Genomic DNA, 18,649 nt, shown 5'->3' with positions numbered 1-18,649 from the left:
GTGGGGTGCAGTAATGGTGGATGCTGCTACTTGGATAGCATGTGTATCTACTGTGAACAGCTTATCAATGGTGGCAAGTCAGGGCAGCTTAACCTCCTGCTCTCCGCAGTTCAACACTCTCATGGGCACTTTTCCCTTCCGCATTAATGAGTAAAACTATGATGTAAATATCATATAGATACCCCACAAATGTAAATAAAGGTAGGTTATGGGAAAAGGGGGAACAGGGAAAGAGGAAAATAGTGTAATAAAGTATACCTTCTGGGGGTGAGAGGAAATGGCAGTACAGCCAGTGGAGGTGAAGCAAAAGGAAGCCTGCAACTAAAGAGTTGAGAGCGTTATCACATGGTGACTGAGCCTGATTGTAAAGGGAGCATAGAGTGGAGCATACTCTGGGCACGTTAGATCCCAAGTTCTTAAACCATGAATATGGACCCTTTTATTCTCCCAAAGCCTAGCGGATGTTTGCTGAAGACTTGTTCATATTCTTGCACTACCCTGTGGACCCGCTTCTTGTGATGTGAAGGTGTGGAGTCAGTGCCTACGTGTAATTCCTTACACCACTCCTCTGGCGGACTTGGTGAGCTGTCACTGAATGGGTGTGGTGAAGTAACGGTGGATGCTGTGGCTTGGATATCATATTAAATATAGGGACCCCCATACAGTAGTATGAGAAATTTTTTTGTATTCAATGATCGGTATTACCTTCAGGGGCGCGGCACGTGGACGTGCGTTCCATTAGCCTCACTGCGTTCCACTCCCATACAGGAAGTGGGCGCAGCTATTACTACGGTCGCACATAAAAGAACCCACAGCCACCACTGCACACAGCTGACTCCACCACTGGAAACCCACTTCTACACCAACGCAGGTAAGACAGGATCGGCACCTCTATGCTCCCGTTACAATCAGGCTCAGTCACCATGTGATAATGCTCTCAACAATTTAGTTGCAGGCTTCCCCTTGCTTCACCTCCACTGGCTGTGCTGCCATTTCCTCTCCCCCCTGGAAGGTATACTTTATTACACTATTTTCCTGTTTCCCTCTTCTCCCTTTTCCCATAACCTACCTTTATCTGCATTTGTGGGGTATCTATATACTATTTATATCACAGTTTTATTCATTAATACGGAAGGGAAGAGTGCGCGTGAGAGTGTTGAACTGCGGAAAGCAAGAGGTTAAGCTGCCCCGATTTGCCACCATTGATAAGCTGTTCACAGTAAATACACATGCTATCCAAGCAGCAGCAGCATCCACCATTACTGCACCCCACCCAGTCAGTGACAGCTCACCAAGTCAGCCAGAGGAGTGGTGTCAGGAATTACACGTAGGCACTGACTCCACACCTTCACATCACAAGAAGGGGGTCTACAGGGTAGTGCAAGTGTGATGCCCTGGACTAGCCAGTTAGTCACAGACATAACACACACACACACCCTTTCCCGGATAGTTACACTAGTCAGACACAAAACCGTTGTTGCCTCCCTCCAGGGGCTGATGTCCACACCAGGTGGGGCGGAGCCAGGTGGTTGGCCCCACCCACCAAGGAGTTCACAGGCCTGGAGGTGGATAAACCAGTCAGTTAGTTGAAGTTCAGTTTAGAGTTGAACCGTGGAGGTAGTGAGTTCAGTGAGGAGCCCAGTTTTGGGTAGGAGTGCAAAACTGCTAGTGTCTGGGTCAGATCCCAGGCACTATGGGGAGATAAGGTATGCACACCAGTGACTATGTAAGGGGAATACATGAAATAGCAGAAACTGCTGTGTGAATACTGAGTTGAAAAATCCAATAGCTATATGCAAGAGTGAATATGTGAAAAATGGAATCTGCATTACTGCCATGAACATATGAATCAAGAGAAATTTAGCTACTGAATTGATCAATGCAATAGAGCCCCAACACTACGCCAAAGTATTTCTCTACGTTGGGGTCCCTAGCTTGTGTGTGTCCTCTCATGCAGTTAAAAAACCTACCGTGTGTGCAGTGGTGGCTGTGGGTTCTTTTATGTGCGACCGTAGTAATAGCTGCGCCCACTTCCTGTATGGGAGTGGAATGCAGTGAGGCTAATGGAACGCACGTCCACGTGCCGCGCCCCTGAAGGTAATACCGATCATTGAATACAAAAAAATTTCTCATACTACTGTATGGGGGTCCCTATATTTAATATGATATCCAAGCCACAGCATCCACCGTTACTTCACCACACCCATTCAGTGACAGCTCACCAAGTCAGCCAGAGGAGTGGTGTCAGGAATTACACGTAGGCACTGACTCCACACCTTCACATCACAAGAAGGGGGTCTACAGGGTAGTGCAAGTGTGACGCCCTGGACTAGCCAGTTAGTCACAGACATAACACACACACACCCCCTTTCCCGGATAGTTACACTAGTCAGACACAAAACCGTTGTTGCCTCCCTCCAGGGGCTGATGTCCACACCAGGTGGGGCGGAGCCAGGTGGTTGGCCCCACCCACCAAGGAGTTCACAGGCCTGGAGGTGGATAAACCAGTCAGTTAGTTGAAGTTCAGTTTAGAGTTGAACCGTGGAGGTAGTGAGTTCAGTGAGGAGCCCAGTTTTGGGTAGGAGTGCAAAACTGCTAGTGTCTGGGTCAGCTCCCAGGCACTATGGGGAGATAAGGTATGCACACCAGTGACTATGTAAGGGGAATACATGAAATAGCAGAAACTGCTGTGTGAATACTGAGTTGAAAAATCCAATAGCTATATGCAAGAGTGAATATGTGAAAAATGGAATCTGCATTACTGCCATGAACATATGAATCAAGAGAAATTTAGCTACTGAATTGATCAATGCAATAGAGCCCCAACACTACGCCAAAGTATTTCTCTACGTTGGGGTCCCTAGCTTGTGTGTGTCCTCTCATGCAGTTAAGAAACCTACCGTGTATGGGAAGCTGAGACCCAGGCTATTTATGCGTATGATATGGATTGGCAATAGGTGTGGTTGGGGAGGGTTCACAAACGAAAAAATACTAACAAATAGGAATAACGTTTGGAACACCATTCTAAGTCCGAACTGGGTGCAAAAACCTAAAAAAACATCACTATGGGGAGATAAGGTATGCACACCAGTGACTATGTAAGGGGAATACATGAAATAGCAGAAACTGCTGTGTGAATACTGACTTGAAAAATCCAATAGCTATATGCAAGAGTGAATATGTGAAAAATGGAATCTGCATTACTGCCATGAACATATGAATCAAGAGAAATTTAGCTACTGAATTGATCAATGCAATAGAGCCCCAACACTACGCCAAAGTATTTCTCTACGTTGGGGTCCCTAGCTTGTGTGTGTCCTCTCATGCAGTTAAAAAACCTACCGTGTATGGGAAGCTGAGACCCAGGCTATTTATGCGTATGCTATGGATTGGCAATAGGTGTGGTTGGGGAGGGTTCCCAAACGAAAAAATACTAACAAATAGGAATAACGTTTGGAACACCATTCTAAGTCCGAACTGGGTGCAAAAACCTAAAAAAACATCACTATGGGGAGATAAGGTATGCACACCAGTGACTATGTAAGGGGAATACATGAAATAGCAGAAACTGCTGTGTGAATACTGACTTGAAAAATCCAATAGCTATATGCAAGAGTGAATATGTGAAAAATGGAATCTGCATTACTGCCATGAACATATGAATCAAGAGAAATTTAGCTACTGAATTGATCAATGCAATAGAGCCCCAACACTACGCCAAAGTATTTCTCTACGTTGGGGTCCCTAGCTTGTGTGTGTCCTCTCATGCAGTTAAAAAACCTACCGTGTGTGCAGTGGTGGCTGTGGGTTCTTTTATGTGCGACCGTAGTAATAGCTGCGCCCACTTCCTGTATGGGAGTGGAATGCAGTGAGGCTAATGGAACGCACGTCCACGTGCCGCGCCCCTGAAGGTAATACCGATCATTGAATACAAAAAAATTTCTCATACTACTGTATGGGGGTCCCTATATTTAATATGATATCCAAGCCACAGCATCCACCGTTACTTCACCACACCCATTCAGTGACAGCTCACCAAGTCAACCAGAGGAGTGGTGTAAGGAATTACACGTAGGCACTGACTCCACACCTTCACATCACAAGAAGCGGGTCCACAGGGTAGTGCAAGAATACGAGCAAGTCTTCAGCAAACATCCGCTAGACTTTGGGAGAATAAAAGGGGTCCATATTCATGGTTTAAGAACTTGGGTTCTAACGTGCCCAGAGTATGCTCCACTCTATGCTCCCTTTACAATCAGGCTCAGTCACCATGTGATAACGCTCTCAACTCTTTAGTTGCAGGCTTCCTTTTGCTTCACCTCCACTGGCTGTGCTGCCATTTCCTCTCACCCCCAGAAGGTATACTTTATTACACTATTTTCCTCTTTCCCTGTTCCCCCTTTTCCCATAACCTACCTTTATTTACAATTGTGGGGTATCTATATGATATTTACATCATAGTTTTATTCATTAATGCGGAAGGGAAGAGTGCCCGTGAGAGTGTTAAACTGCGGAGAGCAGGAGGTTAAGCTGCCCCGACTTGCCACCATTGATAAGCTGTTCACAGTAGATACACATGCTATCCAAGTAGCAGCATCCACTATTACTGCACCCCACCCAGTCAGTGACTGCTCACCAAGTCAGCCAGAGGAGTGGTGTCAGGAATTACACGTAGGCACTGACTCCACACCTTCACATCACAAGAAGCGGGTCCACAGGGTAGTGCAAGAATACGAGCAAGCAAGTCTTCAGCAAACATCCGCTAGATTTTGGGGGAATAAAAGGGGTCCATTACTACATCCCCACAGGTGCACACCCACCCATCAAAGAGAGCTATAAGCCAATACCACCTTCACATTACCAGTGTACCAAGGACATGTTGAGCAACATGAAGGCGGCTGGGGTTATCCGTGACAGTTGTAGCCTTTGGGCAGCTCCGTTGGTCCTGTTAAAGAAGAAGGACGGCACAACTCCCCCGTATTGAGGAATCGCTAGCTGCATTGAGAACTGCAAATTATTTTTCTACCCTTGATCTCACTAGTCACTATTGGCTAGTGTCCGTTGCTGAGGCAGACCGGGAGAAGACCGCCTTCACCACCCCTATGGCGCTGGAGGTCGACAGACTGTTGTTCAAAAGCAGTGTCTGACGAACAAATTCGCTTCATCCTGAGGAACTGGCCAGTCGGTACGGCCCGGATGGTGGAGGGGGTATGAGCAGAAGAAGCAACTATTGGCAAGTGTCCATTGCTGAGGCAGACCGGGAGAAGACCGCCTTTGCCACCCCGATGGGTCTCTGCGAGTTCAAAAGCATGCCCTTCGAGCTGTGCAATTTGCCAGGAACCTTCCAGAGGCTGATGGAATGCTGCTTGGATCACCGAAACTTTGAAACGGTACTGCTATACCTTTATGATGTTATTGTTTATTCTAAAGCAAACAAGATTTTAGGGTGTATAAAAAGGGAGATTAGATCCGGTGATCCCAACGTATTGTTACCCCTCTATAAATCACTTGTAAGGCCACATCTGGAATATGGGGTAAAGTCCTGAGCAGGTTGATAACCATTGGTTTGAGCATGGTAGGGTGTAGTGCGCATCTTCCTGCATCGGTAAAAGCTGCAGAAGTCCTTGAAGATTTCCGCTTCAAAGGCAGTGCCTTGATCTGTGAGGACTCTCTCTGAGTAGCCATGAGGTCTGCATAAGTGTGCTTGGAAGACCTTCGCTGCAGTATGGGCCATTAGATCTTTGACTTGTACCACAACCATAAATCTCGAGTAGTTGTCTACCATCGTAAGTGCATACGTGAGCTCGCCTCGATATTCTGCAACAAAACTCCCTTTTTCGATTTCAGTTTCAGCAAACACTCCTCTTCCTGTAGAAAATATTTATCATTACCTAAGAGAGTCATTCTAATGCATGACAATATTAAGGCAATTTAGTTAAAACTTGTTTTAACTCACCTTTAAGGGGATTGATGTATTTCATGGTCAATCCAGGTTCGTCAGTGATGGCACTGACATAATGTATGGCGTCTTTTTCGGGCGTTATCCTTTGCCTTTTCATTGTGAAAATCCAGTTGCCTATATCAAAGCAAATTCTACTACTTGTAAAGTATAGCAACATCATGAAAAAACATATATCATATTTCTTCAAAAAAGGAGCATAGAGATCCAAAATCATAAATAGTAATCTTTATTACACAAAAGAACACAACAATTAAAAAGATGTGTACAGTAAACAGACGAGCTGTAGCAGCATAATATTGCACATCACGAAATCAATCCAAGGAAAAGATGACATATTTTGGTGTAGTCCAAAAAAAGTTGGAAAATACTGTTATCATCAACAAAGTTATATTCTGACTGGCAAAAAAATGGCTATAACAAGATAGGGAGCTTGAATATCCAAATTACATTCCACCATGGGATATCTACTTTCAAGTCCCACTGCTACCACTCACGTAAACTTCATCCTATTGCCAATGCATTATCACCTGTACAGTAGCGATAAATTATACAGGACTACAACCACTTCATATTAACAAGGATAAGTAAGTAATGAGTGACGGATCAGCTTTATAGTCCGAACATACCAGTTGCTAAAGGCTCGGGGTAATCACACTACGGGGATATCTCCGCTATGCCATCTGTATACGCTATACTGGTCAATAATTGATTATTGACCAGTATAGCGTATACAGATGGCATAGCGGAGATATCCCCGTAGTGTGATTACCCCGAGCCTTTAGCAACTGGTATGTTCGGACTATAAAGCTGATCCGTCACTCATTACTTACTTATCCTTGTTAATATGAAGTGGTTGTAGTCCTGTATAATTTATCGCTACTGTACAGGTGATAATGCATTGGCAATAGGATGAAGTTTACGTGAGTGGTAGCAGTGGGACTTGAAAGTAGATATCCCATGGTGGAATGTAATTTGGATATTCAAGCTCCCTATCTTGTTATAGCCATTTTTTTGCCAGTCAGAATATAACTTTGTTGATGATAACAGTATTTTCCAACTTTTTTTGGACTGCACCAAAATATGTCATCTTTTCCTTGGATTGATTTCGTGATGTGCAATATTATGCTGCTACAGCTCGTCTGTTTACTGTACACATCTTTTTAATTGTTGTGTTCTTTTGTGTAATAAAGATTACTATTTATGATTTTGGATCTCTATGCTCCTTTTTTGAAGAAATATGATATATGTTTTTTCATGATGTTGCTATAAAGTATCATGGGAGTGTCCGATAACTTGAAGACCTTTTGTGTGTTAATTTTACTTGTAAAGTATGCAGAAAATGAAATGTAGAACATATAACATCAACTGCTTAGGAACGCATCATAGGTTAGTACTTAAAAGGATATTCTCATGTTCTAGTCATAATGCAAGCTGGACATTTTTCATGTTACCCTGTAATCGCCGGCCTGTTCTAATGCTCACAAGCCAAGATATAGGCTCAGCTGCTAAGGCTTCCCTCTGCCTTCTGAATGAAAATTGAATATGTCTGGCTCACTGTGTATATAGCAGGTGCTCAGAAAAAATAAGAGTCAATTCAATAGAAATAGCTCTGGCACACTATAGTGATCAATAACGTAAGAAAAGAACTCTTGGAATGCTGAAAATTCTTTATTTGTGCAAAAGGATAATTCATCCAACGTTTCGACCTTGTTTTTAGGTCTTTATCAAGGATAAAGTTATCTAAGATCATAAAGGGTTACAAAACCATATAAACACGTAATTAGTACATAGTACAACATAACAGTACAATATATTGCTACTTGAGAGTACAATGGGTCAAATGACCATGATGCACATACAAAAAATTTTTCCAAAGCCATAGTGAAAACATTTGTACTGAGGAAAGAAAATTTCCACATGACCTATCTGGAGAAACATTCTGGATCAAACAACCAAAAATAGTCAAGCAGGTAAATACACACCTATATGGATAACAGGATGATATGTGTTCAATTGTATAGCGTCATTGCCATTAAGGTACAAATGGAAAACTTGCAATCCTATATAGTGAAGGAAATGAACACATATCATATCAAAGAACACAGGAACATGGGTGTGAGAAAAACCTCAATGTTTATACTTTGTTCTTTATAATGGTGTGAACATGTATATGTCTCAGTACCTTATGTACTTGAGAATTCTAGTGAGTAGATGATGAAAGCCTATTCCAGAACTGGAATCGGTAAATAATTGTAGGTGGAATCTAAATGAAAAGATGGTACAAGTGTTATCATGACACGTGGGCTATAACACAATGGACCGTGTGACAAAGAAGAAAGGAGAGAAAGAAGAGGAAGAAAATGGAACTACCTGTAACATTACATGATAGTCACTGGTAAGTATCACTTGACAATTCAGGTGAAAAAGGATTCCTTTATTAAAGGGTTCTCAGTCGCCTCAGGATCATGAAATACTAGGGTAAATGATATGAGAATGGGTAAGAAGCACCACTAAAGGAAATATGAGATGCAGGACATATATCTATAAACCCCTGAACTACATGATAGAAATAAAAAGAAGAAAAAAGAAAAAAAAGAAGAAAGAAGAAGAACACATAGAATGCGGAAAGAGAATGGGTACAACTACCTGAGTTACTGCAGGGAGGCCCCTGGTTGGTATTGTGAGGGTTAGTGGAATTCCTTCACTGAAGGGTTCTCAGTTGCCTCAGGTTCGTGAAAAATGCTATAGACAAATAATGCCCGGAGAAAAGGGGTTCATATACAGCGAATAATGGTAATACAAGGTACATGTGTCACATGTAATAGTATATATATATATATTGTACTAAGCTCTACACCAGAAATAGAAAGTAGTCCCTCTGCCTTCTGTCTAGGTGCCCTGAGTTATGTCCTGTAAACTGTCACAGCGAACCAGACACACATGTGTAGTAGGGGAATATCCCTGCTGAGATGCCAGTGCTAGAGCACTCGTTTGCTGTGGAGTTGAACGCTATGTGAGCAGTTCTTACCTTCAATAAGCAGAAGTCTCTTTTTTCAGATTTCAATATCTCTGTGGGTATCTGGCAGAAATATGGAATACTCTTTACTGCTAAGACCCTGTACACCACTCCCACTAAAGGGGGCTTTACACGCTGCGACATCGCTAATGCGGAGTCGTTGGGGTCACGGAATTTGTGACGCACATCCGGCCGCATTAGCGATGTTGCTGCGTGTGACACCGATGAGCGATTTTGCATCGTTGCAAAAACGTGCAAAATCGCTCATCGGTGACATGGGTCTCCATTCTCGATTATCGTTACTGTAGCAGTAACGATGTAGTTCGTCGCTCCTGCGGCAGCACACATCGCTCCGTGTGACACTGCAGAAACGAGGAACCTCTCCTTACCTGCCTCCCAGCCGCTATGAGGAAGGAAGGAGGTGGGCGGGATGTTCCGGCCACTCATCTCCGCCCCTCCGCTGCTATTGGGCGGTCGCTCAGTGACGTCGCTGTGACGCCGCACGGACTGCCCCCTTAGAAAGGAGGCGGTTCGCCGGTCACAGCGACGTCGCCGGGCAGGTAAGTATGTGTGACGGGTCTGGTCGGTGTTGTGCGGCATGGGCAGCGATTTGCCCGTGTCGCGCAACAGATGGGGGCGGGTACCCACACTAGCGATATCGGGACCGATATCGCAGTGTGTAAAGTAGCCTTTAGTCACATGACCAAGACTGTATCTGTGTCCCTACAACACACTTGAGACAAATGTGTGTGTGAGCCTGCATTGTGGGGTATATATAATATATTATAGAGCTGGGAAGGATCATTCTAAGCAGTGAGCTGTTCCAGTATTTGTAGGAAAATACCCAGTAGAAGCCTCAAACACAGCACCAATACCTCCCATCAGTATCCCACCACAGTGCCATGTAACCCATGCCCTACACTCCCATCTACACCAATACTATACAGGCACAAACTAGTATATCTGACTAAAAGCCCCCAAAATATGAAGAACGGCCTATAGTTGAGTGTGGATATAAAATCTATGTGAGCAGAGCTAGAATAGAAATCACTGATCGCATTGAAGTCATTCTGACCATAAATCACCATGATATCAAGGTGAGGAGTTGTGTGTTACTGCTGGGAGGAAAGGGTTAACAGTGGAATATTAAGGTGCATTTCTGTGTGCAGTGTTACTAGTCAATGTAACAATTCAGTATGAGCTGCTCTTGGTGCCGGGGGAGGGAGATGCTCTCCTGAGCAAGATAGATGGGGAATGAACATGATATCTATATAGTGTAAGGCAGGGGGTCTCAAACTCGGCTGGGTGTATGGGCCGCACAGAGGAAAAAAATAATTTGGGGGGCTGCATTCTTTGCAGGACAAAGTGACATTTTTATTGGTACCATATATATATATTTTTTTCACACACCTTTGGATGACTGATTTTCAACATTTTTCAAATGTGCACATTCTTTGGTTAAATCTAAAAAAAAAAAATTTGATGTTAAAAAAAAGTCATGCCTTATTTTGTTTTTTTTTTACATTTTATCCCTTTCTTTTAACTAATAGTGTTACAATTATGACGCTAGCGTTTTGTGAAGGGAATGCTTTGCCTACTTCCGTGACTATGGCCTTCCGGAACTGCTGCATTTTGGCTGACCTCTCCGCCTCGGGAATAAGAGACATAAAGTTCTCCTTGTAGCGTGGGTCTAACAGTGTTACCAACCAGTAATGATTGTCGGCCAAGATGTTCTTAACGCGAGGGTCACGAGACAGGCAGCTTACCATAAAGTCATCCATGTGTGCCAGACTCTTAACAGCCATCACTTCAGTATCCAGACCAACACGATGACTGAACATGCTGTCCTCCTCCTTCTCCTCCTCCTCCTCCTCCTCATCTACCCTGTCCTCTGGCCAGCCACGCTGAACTGAGCATATGACTGGTATGCATGTCATATCCTCAATTTGGCCGGAGAGTTGCTCCATGTCTTCATCCTCCTCCTCGTCATAGTCCTCCACTGCACGTTGTGATGAGACGAGGCTGGGCTGTGTGTTATCACCCACACCCACTACTGTTTCTTGCTCCAACTCATCGTGTTCCGCCTGCAATGCATCATGTTTGGTTTTGAGCAGAGACCGTTTTAGAAGGCAGAGAAGCGGTATGGTGACGCTAATAATGGCGTCATCGCCGCTCACCATCTTGGTGGAGTCCTCAAAGTTTTGCAGGATGGTACATAGGTCGGACATCCATCTCCACTCCTCAGGTGTTATGTGTGGAGTTTGACCCATTTCCCGACGGCTTAGGTGATGCAGGTACTCAACAACTGCCCTCTTCTGCTCACATATCCTGATCAACATGTGCAGAGTTGAATTCCAACTCGTTGGGACATCACACACCAGTCTGTGAGCCGGAAGATGCAAACGACGCTGAAAGCCGGCAAGGCCGGCTGAAGCAGTAGGTGACTTTCGAAAATGTGCAGAAAGGCGGCGAACTTTTACCAGCAGATCAGACAGCTCTGGGTATGACTTTAGAAACCGCTGAACCACGAGGTTGAGCACATGGGCCAAGCATGGAACATGTGTCAGCTGGCCTCGCCTCAAAGCCGCCACCAGGTTCCGGCCATTGTCACACACAACCTTTCCTGGCTTTAGGTTCAGAGGTGTGAGCCAGTGATCTGCATGCTGTTTTAGAGCTGTCCACACCTCTTCTGCATTGTGGGGTTTGTCACCTATGCAGATTAGCTTCAGCACAGCCTGTTGCCGCTTCGCCAAGGCAGTGCTGCAGTGCTTCCAGCTTGGGACTGGTGTGGAGGGTAAAGTGGATGAGGATGCGCAGGAGGAGGAGGAGGCTGAAGAGCATGACATTCCGGAGCTGTAGAGTGTGGGTGAAACCCTGACTGAGGTAGGGCCTGCAAACCTTGGTGTGGGAAGGACTTGTTCCGATCCTCGCTCAAACTGGGTCCCAGCTGGGCTGGGCTGGGTCCCTACCCGGCTGGGTAGGGCGTTGTGGGGGGTTTGTCTATCTCCGTTTGAGGTGAGTTTGTTTAAGTTAGCCTTTTCTTTGGCGTTTTTTGGAGCCCTGCGGGTTGGGGAGTTGGTATCGCCCAGTAAGGCATTCCCCGGGGGCTTGGATTGGGGTGACATTATGTCAGTGGAAAACGGAGTTGAATTTTGGATTAGGAAATCGAAAACTGATCAGAGAGGTGTGGGTAGACTAGTCCGTTTGGGGATGGTTGTGGCATCTGATATGTGCCCGTTCAAGTGTCTCGGGAATTTTCAACAGATCCGTCCGAAGGTGTATGGCCCCTTATTATGTCACGAGGATGGGTCCTTTTTATCGAGATACCAATTTGTGAGTGTTTTTAGGGCATGTTTGAAGTCGTTGGGGTTAGATCCGAAGTCTTTCGGATTGGGGCAGCGACGGAGGCCTCTATATGCGGCCTACCGGAGGAGACAGTTAAGCAGATTGGTAGGTGGAAGTCGCAGCGCTTTAAGTCGTATGTACGTCCCCAGGTGGTTGTTGGCAATTGAGGGGAAAAGGGGGGGGTATTAGGGTAGCAATGGGGGGGGGGGTGAGAGTGTGTGTTTTTTGTCAATTTGGTTTGGTGAGGCAATAAAATGGTGTCGTCTGTACATTTTGTATTGCAGAAGCACCCCCCCTTCCTTCCCTGGTCTGGATCCTTGGCCACTCTTATGTGTATTGGGGAGCCCGACGAGCGGACGTGAGATGGAACGGGAGACAGCTAGGTTTTGAGAAGGACCTGGCTCTCGTGCGATGGCTCGGTGTTCGGGGGTTAGGGTGGAACAGGGTGTTGCAGGAGGTGCATAGATACGCCCGGTTGGACAGACCTCCTGACATCTTAGTGTTGCATGCCGGGGGGAATGATTTGGGTGGGCGTCCTTTTCGAATCTTGATAAAGGACATCAAACATGATTTGTTACGGTTATGGGTGTCGTTTCCAGGTCTAACGATAGTCTGGTCGGAGATAGTAGCGAGAAAGAGTTAGCAGAAAGCGCGGTCAGTTGACAGGTTGAACAAGGCGCGGGCGAAGGTTAATAGGGCGATCTCGAAGTTTGTTAGTCGGAACGGGGGTATAGCAATACGGCATGTTGAGTTGGAAAGGACGGAAGAGGAATTTTGGTTGGCTAACGGGGTACACCTTAATGCGGTGGGAACTGACTTATGGGCTCTTGGCTTGCAGGGAAGTATTAAGAGGGCCCTTTGGTTGCGGGGGGTCTCAGGCACTTGAAGGGTTTCAAGGTGCCTTCGTTGTGGTGTTGTTTATTGGTGGGTCCTTGAAGTTGGTTTAAAATTGGTTCGGGGATTCATCCGGGTATGGATCCCCTCATTGGCAGAATTGATGGTCCCCTGATGATTTTGGGGGGGAACCCCGACGGGGTATGTCGGGGCCCCTGGGGGTGTGGTTGGGGTTGACGGAGGATTAACCCTTACCATTTGGTGCTCCTGAGCCAGTGTGGGTAACGGCTGGGAGCAAGTTGAGGTTTTTTATTGCTCGGTTATGGGAATCACCAGGGTTTTGGTAGCTTCAAGGACCTTACCACATTGCAAATTTTATTGGTTATGTATTCTTGTTAATAAAATGGCTGCTATGGCCAAAATTATCCAAAGATAAATTTGTGTCTGTGTAATTACTTTTAAATAAGAAATGGGAATGGAGGTGTGGGGTATGAAAGGAAGACCGGAGTCAACAATTCCAGGGTCAAGCATGTTTATTTGCGTAAGCTTCGTTCCAGGGTAGAAAGGGTAAGAGTGCCTTTCAGAATTCGAAGTAGTCGGACTGTACGGACCACCAAGAACTGCAGGAGAGCTTGAACATCTTCCCATGGATTTGCGACATCCTCCCTCATCAGTTACGTAGGTAAGCAGGTTCTCAGCATTGCAGCCCATTTGTTGTCTTAAGTTAGTTAAGCGGGGTTAACTAACCTGTCAGTTCAGCCTCAGGTCTAAAGCAGAGGCCTGGACTCCACTCCTTACTCCTCACTCCACAACTCTCCTTAAAAACAACTGACTCCTTTTTCCTGCCCCGGGGTCTCCAGACACCTAGGTGGGCGTTTCCTTCCGTCTGTTCCTGCCCACTGGTGTGCTTGTCTTTCCCTGGGGGAGGTGACTAGGGTTTTCTGGTTGGCTTTGTGTGACTTAGGTGAGGGAAGTTGTTATGCGGGGGCCTATGTGTGACTACCTGCAGTGTCAGGGCGTCACATATGTATGTGTGTATGTCTGCTAAAGGAATCCGCACCGTCATATTTACAAACACAAAATTTTGACTCTATGCACAGAAGAGAGTCATTCTATTTACATGATTTGTGTTTTTTTACTTTTTAAAACTATCGTTAAATGTTAAGTTTTAGTTAGGGATTTATGCTTCTGTCTGTCTCTCTCCCAGTCTCTGTCATCTGTCTGTCTCTGTGTGTCTCTATCTCTATCCATGTCTGTCTGTCTCTCTATCTCTGTCTGTCTCTCTGTGTCTGTCTGTCTCTCTCTCTTTGTGGCTGTCTGTTTCTATGTCTGTCTGTCTCTTTTCCAGGTCTGTCTCTTTTCCAGGTCTGTCTCTTTTCCAGGTCTTTCTCTTTCCCTGTCTGTCTGTCTCTTCCCCTGTCTGTCTCTTCCCCTGTCTGTCTCTTCCCCTGTCTGTCTCTGTATTTCTTTGTCTGTCTCTGTCTGTCTCTTCCCCTGTCTGTCTCTTTCCCTGTCTCTCTCTGCCTGTCTCTCTTTGTCTCTCAAAGCCAACCAGAAAACCCTAGTCACCTCCCCCAGGGAAAGACAGGCACACCAGTGGGCAGGACCAGACGGAAGGAAACGCCCACCTAGGGGTCTGGAGACCCCGGGGCAGGAAAAAGGAGTCAGTTGTTTTTAAGGAGAGTTGTGGAGTGAGGAGTAAGGAGTGGAGTCCAGGCCTCTGCTTTAGACCTGAGGCTGAACTGACAGGTTAGTTAACCCCGCTTAACTAACTTAAGACAACAAATTGGCTGCAATGCTGAGAACCTGCTTACCTACGTAACTGATGAGGGAGGATGTCGCAAATCCATGGGAAGATGTTCAAGCTCTCCTGCAGTTCTTGGTGGTCCGTACAGTCCGACCACTTCGAATTCTGAAAGGCACTCTTACCCTTTCTACCCTGGAACGAAGCTTACGCAAATAAACATGCTTGACTCTGGAATTGTTGACTCCGGTCTTCCTTTCATACCCCACACCTCCATTCCCATTTCTTATTTAAAAGTAATTACACAGACACAAATTTATCTTTGGATAATTTTGGCCATAGCAGCCATTTTATTAACAAGAATACATAACCAATAAAATTTGCAATGTAATAAGGTCCTTGAAGCTACCAAAACCCTGGTGATTCCCATAACTGAGCAATAAAAAACCTCAACTTGCTCCCAGCCGTTACCCACACTGGCTCAGGAGCACCAAATGGTAAGGGTTAATCCTCCGTCAACCCCAACCACACCCCCAGGGGCCCCGACATACCCCGTCGGGGTTCCCCCCCAAAATCACCAGGGGACCATCAATTCTGCCAATGAGGGGATCCATACCCGGATGAATCCCCGAACCAATTTTAAACCAACTTCAAGGACCCACCAATAAACAACACCACAACGAAGGCACCTTGAAACCCTTCAAGTGCCTGAGACCCCCCGCAACCAAAGGGCCCTCTCCATACCTCCCTGCAAGCCAAGAGCCCATAAGTCAGTTCCCACCGCATTAAGGTGTACCCCGTCAGCCAACCAAAATTCCTCTTCCGTCCTTTCCAACTCAACATGCCGTATTGCTATACCCCCGTTCCGACTAACAAACTTCGAGATCGCCCTATTAACCTTCGCCCGCGCCTTGTTCAACCTGTCAACTGACCGCTCTTTCTGCCAACTCTTTCTCGCTACTATCTCCGACCAGACTATCGTTAGACCTGGAAACGACACCCATAACCGTAACAAATCATGTTTGATGTCCTTTATCAAGATTCGAAAAGGACGCACACCCAAATCATTCCCCCCGGCATGCAACACTAAGATGTCAGGAGGTCTGTCCAACCGGGCGTATCTATGCACCTCCTGCAACACCCTGTTCCACCCTAACCCCCGAACACCGAGCCATCGCACAAGAGCCAGGTCCTTCTCAAAACCTAGCTGTCTCCCGTTCCATCTCGCGTCCGCTCGCCGGGCTCCCCAATACACATAAGAGTGGCCAAGGATCCAGACCAGGGAAGGAAGGGGGGGTGCTTCTGCAATACAAAATGTACAGACGACACCATTTTAGTATGGTGACGCTAATAATGGCGTCATCGCCGCTCACCATCTTGGTGGAGTCCTCAAAGTTTTGGAGGATGGTACATAGGTCGGACATCCATCTCCACTCCTCAGGTGTTATGTGTGGAGTTTGACCCATTTCCCGACGACTTAGGTGATGCAGGTACTCAACAACTGCCCTCTTCTGCTCACATATCCTGATCAACATGTGCAGAGTTGAATTCCAACGCGTGGGGACATCACACACCAGTCTGTGAGCCGGAAGATGCAAACGACGCTGAAAGCCGGCAAGGCCGGCTGAAGCAGTAGGTGACTTTCGAAAATGTGCAAACAGGCGGCGAACTTTTACCAGCAGATCAGACAGCTCTGGGTATGACTTTAGAAACCGCTGAACCACGAGGTTGAGCACATGGGCCATGCATGGAACATGTGTCAGCTGGCGCCGCCACCAGGTTCCGGCCATTGTCACACACAACCTTTCCTGGCTTTAGGTTCAGAGGTGTGAGCCAGTGATCTGCATGCTGTTTTAGAGCTGTCCACACCTCTTCTGCATTGTGGGGTTTGTCACCTATGCAGATTAGCTGCAGCACAGCCTGTTGCCGCTTCGCCGAGGCAGTGCTGCAGTGCTTCCAGCTTGGGACTGGTGTGGAGGGTAAAGTGGATGTGGATGCGCAGGAGGAAGAGGAGGCTGAAAAGCATGACATTCCGGAGCTGTAGAGTGTGGGTGAAACCCTGACTGAGGTAGGGCCTGCAAACCTTGGTGTGGGAAGGACTTGTTCCGTTCCTCGCTCAAACTGGGTCCCAGCTGGGCTGGGCTGGGTCCCTACCCGGTTGGGTAGGGCGTTGTGGGGGGTTTGTCTATCTCCGTTTGAGGTGAGTTTGTTTAAGTTAGCCTTTTCTTTGGCGATTTTTGGAGCCCTGCGGGTTGGGGAGTTGGTATCGCCCAGTAAGGCGTTCCCCGGGGGCTTGGATTGGGGTGACATTATGTCAGTGGAAAACGGAGTTGAATTTTGGATTAGGAAATCGAAAACTGATCAGAGAGGTGTGGGTAAACTAGTCCGTTTGGGGATGGTTGTGGCATCTGATATGTGCCCGTTCAAGTGTCTCGGGAATTTTCAACAGATCCGTCCGAAGGTGGATGGCCCCTTATTATGTCACGAGGATGGGTCCTTTTTATCGAGATACCAATTTGTGAGTGTTTTTAGGGCATGTTTGAAGTCGTTGGGGTTAGATCCGAAGTCTTTCAGATTGGGGCAGCGAAGGAGGCCTCTATATGCGGCCTACCGGAGGAGACAGTTAAGCAGATTGGTAGGTGGAAGTCGCAGCGCTTTAAGTCGTATGTACGTCCCCAGGTGGTTGTTTGCAATTGAGGGGAAAAGGGGGGGGTATTAGGGTAGCAATGGGGGGGGTGAGAGTGTGTGTTTTTTGTCAATTTGGTTTGGTGAGGCAATAAAATGGTGTCGTCTGTACATTTTGTATTGCAGAAGCACCCCCCCTTCCTTCCCTGGTCTGGATCCTTGGCCACTCTTATGTGTATTGGGGAGCCCGACGAGCGGACGCGAGATGGAACGGGAGACAGCTAGGTTTTGAGAAGGACCTGGCTCTCGTGCGATGGCTCGGTGTTCGGGGGTTAGGGTGGAACAGGGTGTTGCAGGAGGTGCATAGATACGCCCGGTTGGACAGACCTCCTGACATCTTAGTGTTGCATGCCGGGGGGAATGATTTGGGTGGGCGTCCTTTTCGAATCTTGATAACGGACATCAAACATGATTTGTTACGGTTATGGGTGTCGTTTCCAGGTCTAACGATAGTCTGGTCGGAGATAGTAGCGAGAAAGAGTTGGCAGAAAGCGCGGTCAGTTGACAGGTTGAACAAGGCGCGGGCGAAGGTTAATAGGGCGATCTCGAAGTTTGTTAGTCGGAACGGGGGTATAGCAATACGGCATGTTGAGTTGGAAAGGACGGAAGAGGAATTTTGGTTGGCTGACGGGGTACACCTTAATGCGGTGGGAACTGACTTATGGGCTCTTGGCTTGCAGGGAGGTTTTGAGAGGGCCCTTTGCTTGCGGGGGGTCTCAGGCACTTGAAGGGTTTCAAGGTGCCTTCGTTGTGGTGTTGTTTATTGGTGGGTCCTTGAAGTTGGTTTAAAATTGGTTCGGGGATTCATCCGGGTATGGATCCCCTCATTGGCAGAATTGATGGTCCCCTAGTGATTTTGGGGGGGAACCCCGACGGGGTATGTCGGGGCCCCTGGGGGTGTGGTTGGGGTTGACGGAGGATTAACCCTTACCATTTGGTGCTCCTGAGTCAGTGTGGGTAACGGCTGGGAGCAAGTTGAGGTTTTTTATTGCTCGGTTATGGGAATCACCAGGGTTTTGGTAGCTTCAAGGACCTTACCACATTGCAAATTTTATTGGTTATG

Source organism: Anomaloglossus baeobatrachus, unplaced genomic scaffold, assembly GCF_048569485.1.
Source record: "Anomaloglossus baeobatrachus isolate aAnoBae1 unplaced genomic scaffold, aAnoBae1.hap1 Scaffold_2618, whole genome shotgun sequence".
Lineage (NCBI taxonomy): Eukaryota > Metazoa > Chordata > Amphibia > Anura > Aromobatidae > Anomaloglossus > Anomaloglossus baeobatrachus.
Note: the sequence above shows the minus strand (reverse complement) of the source record.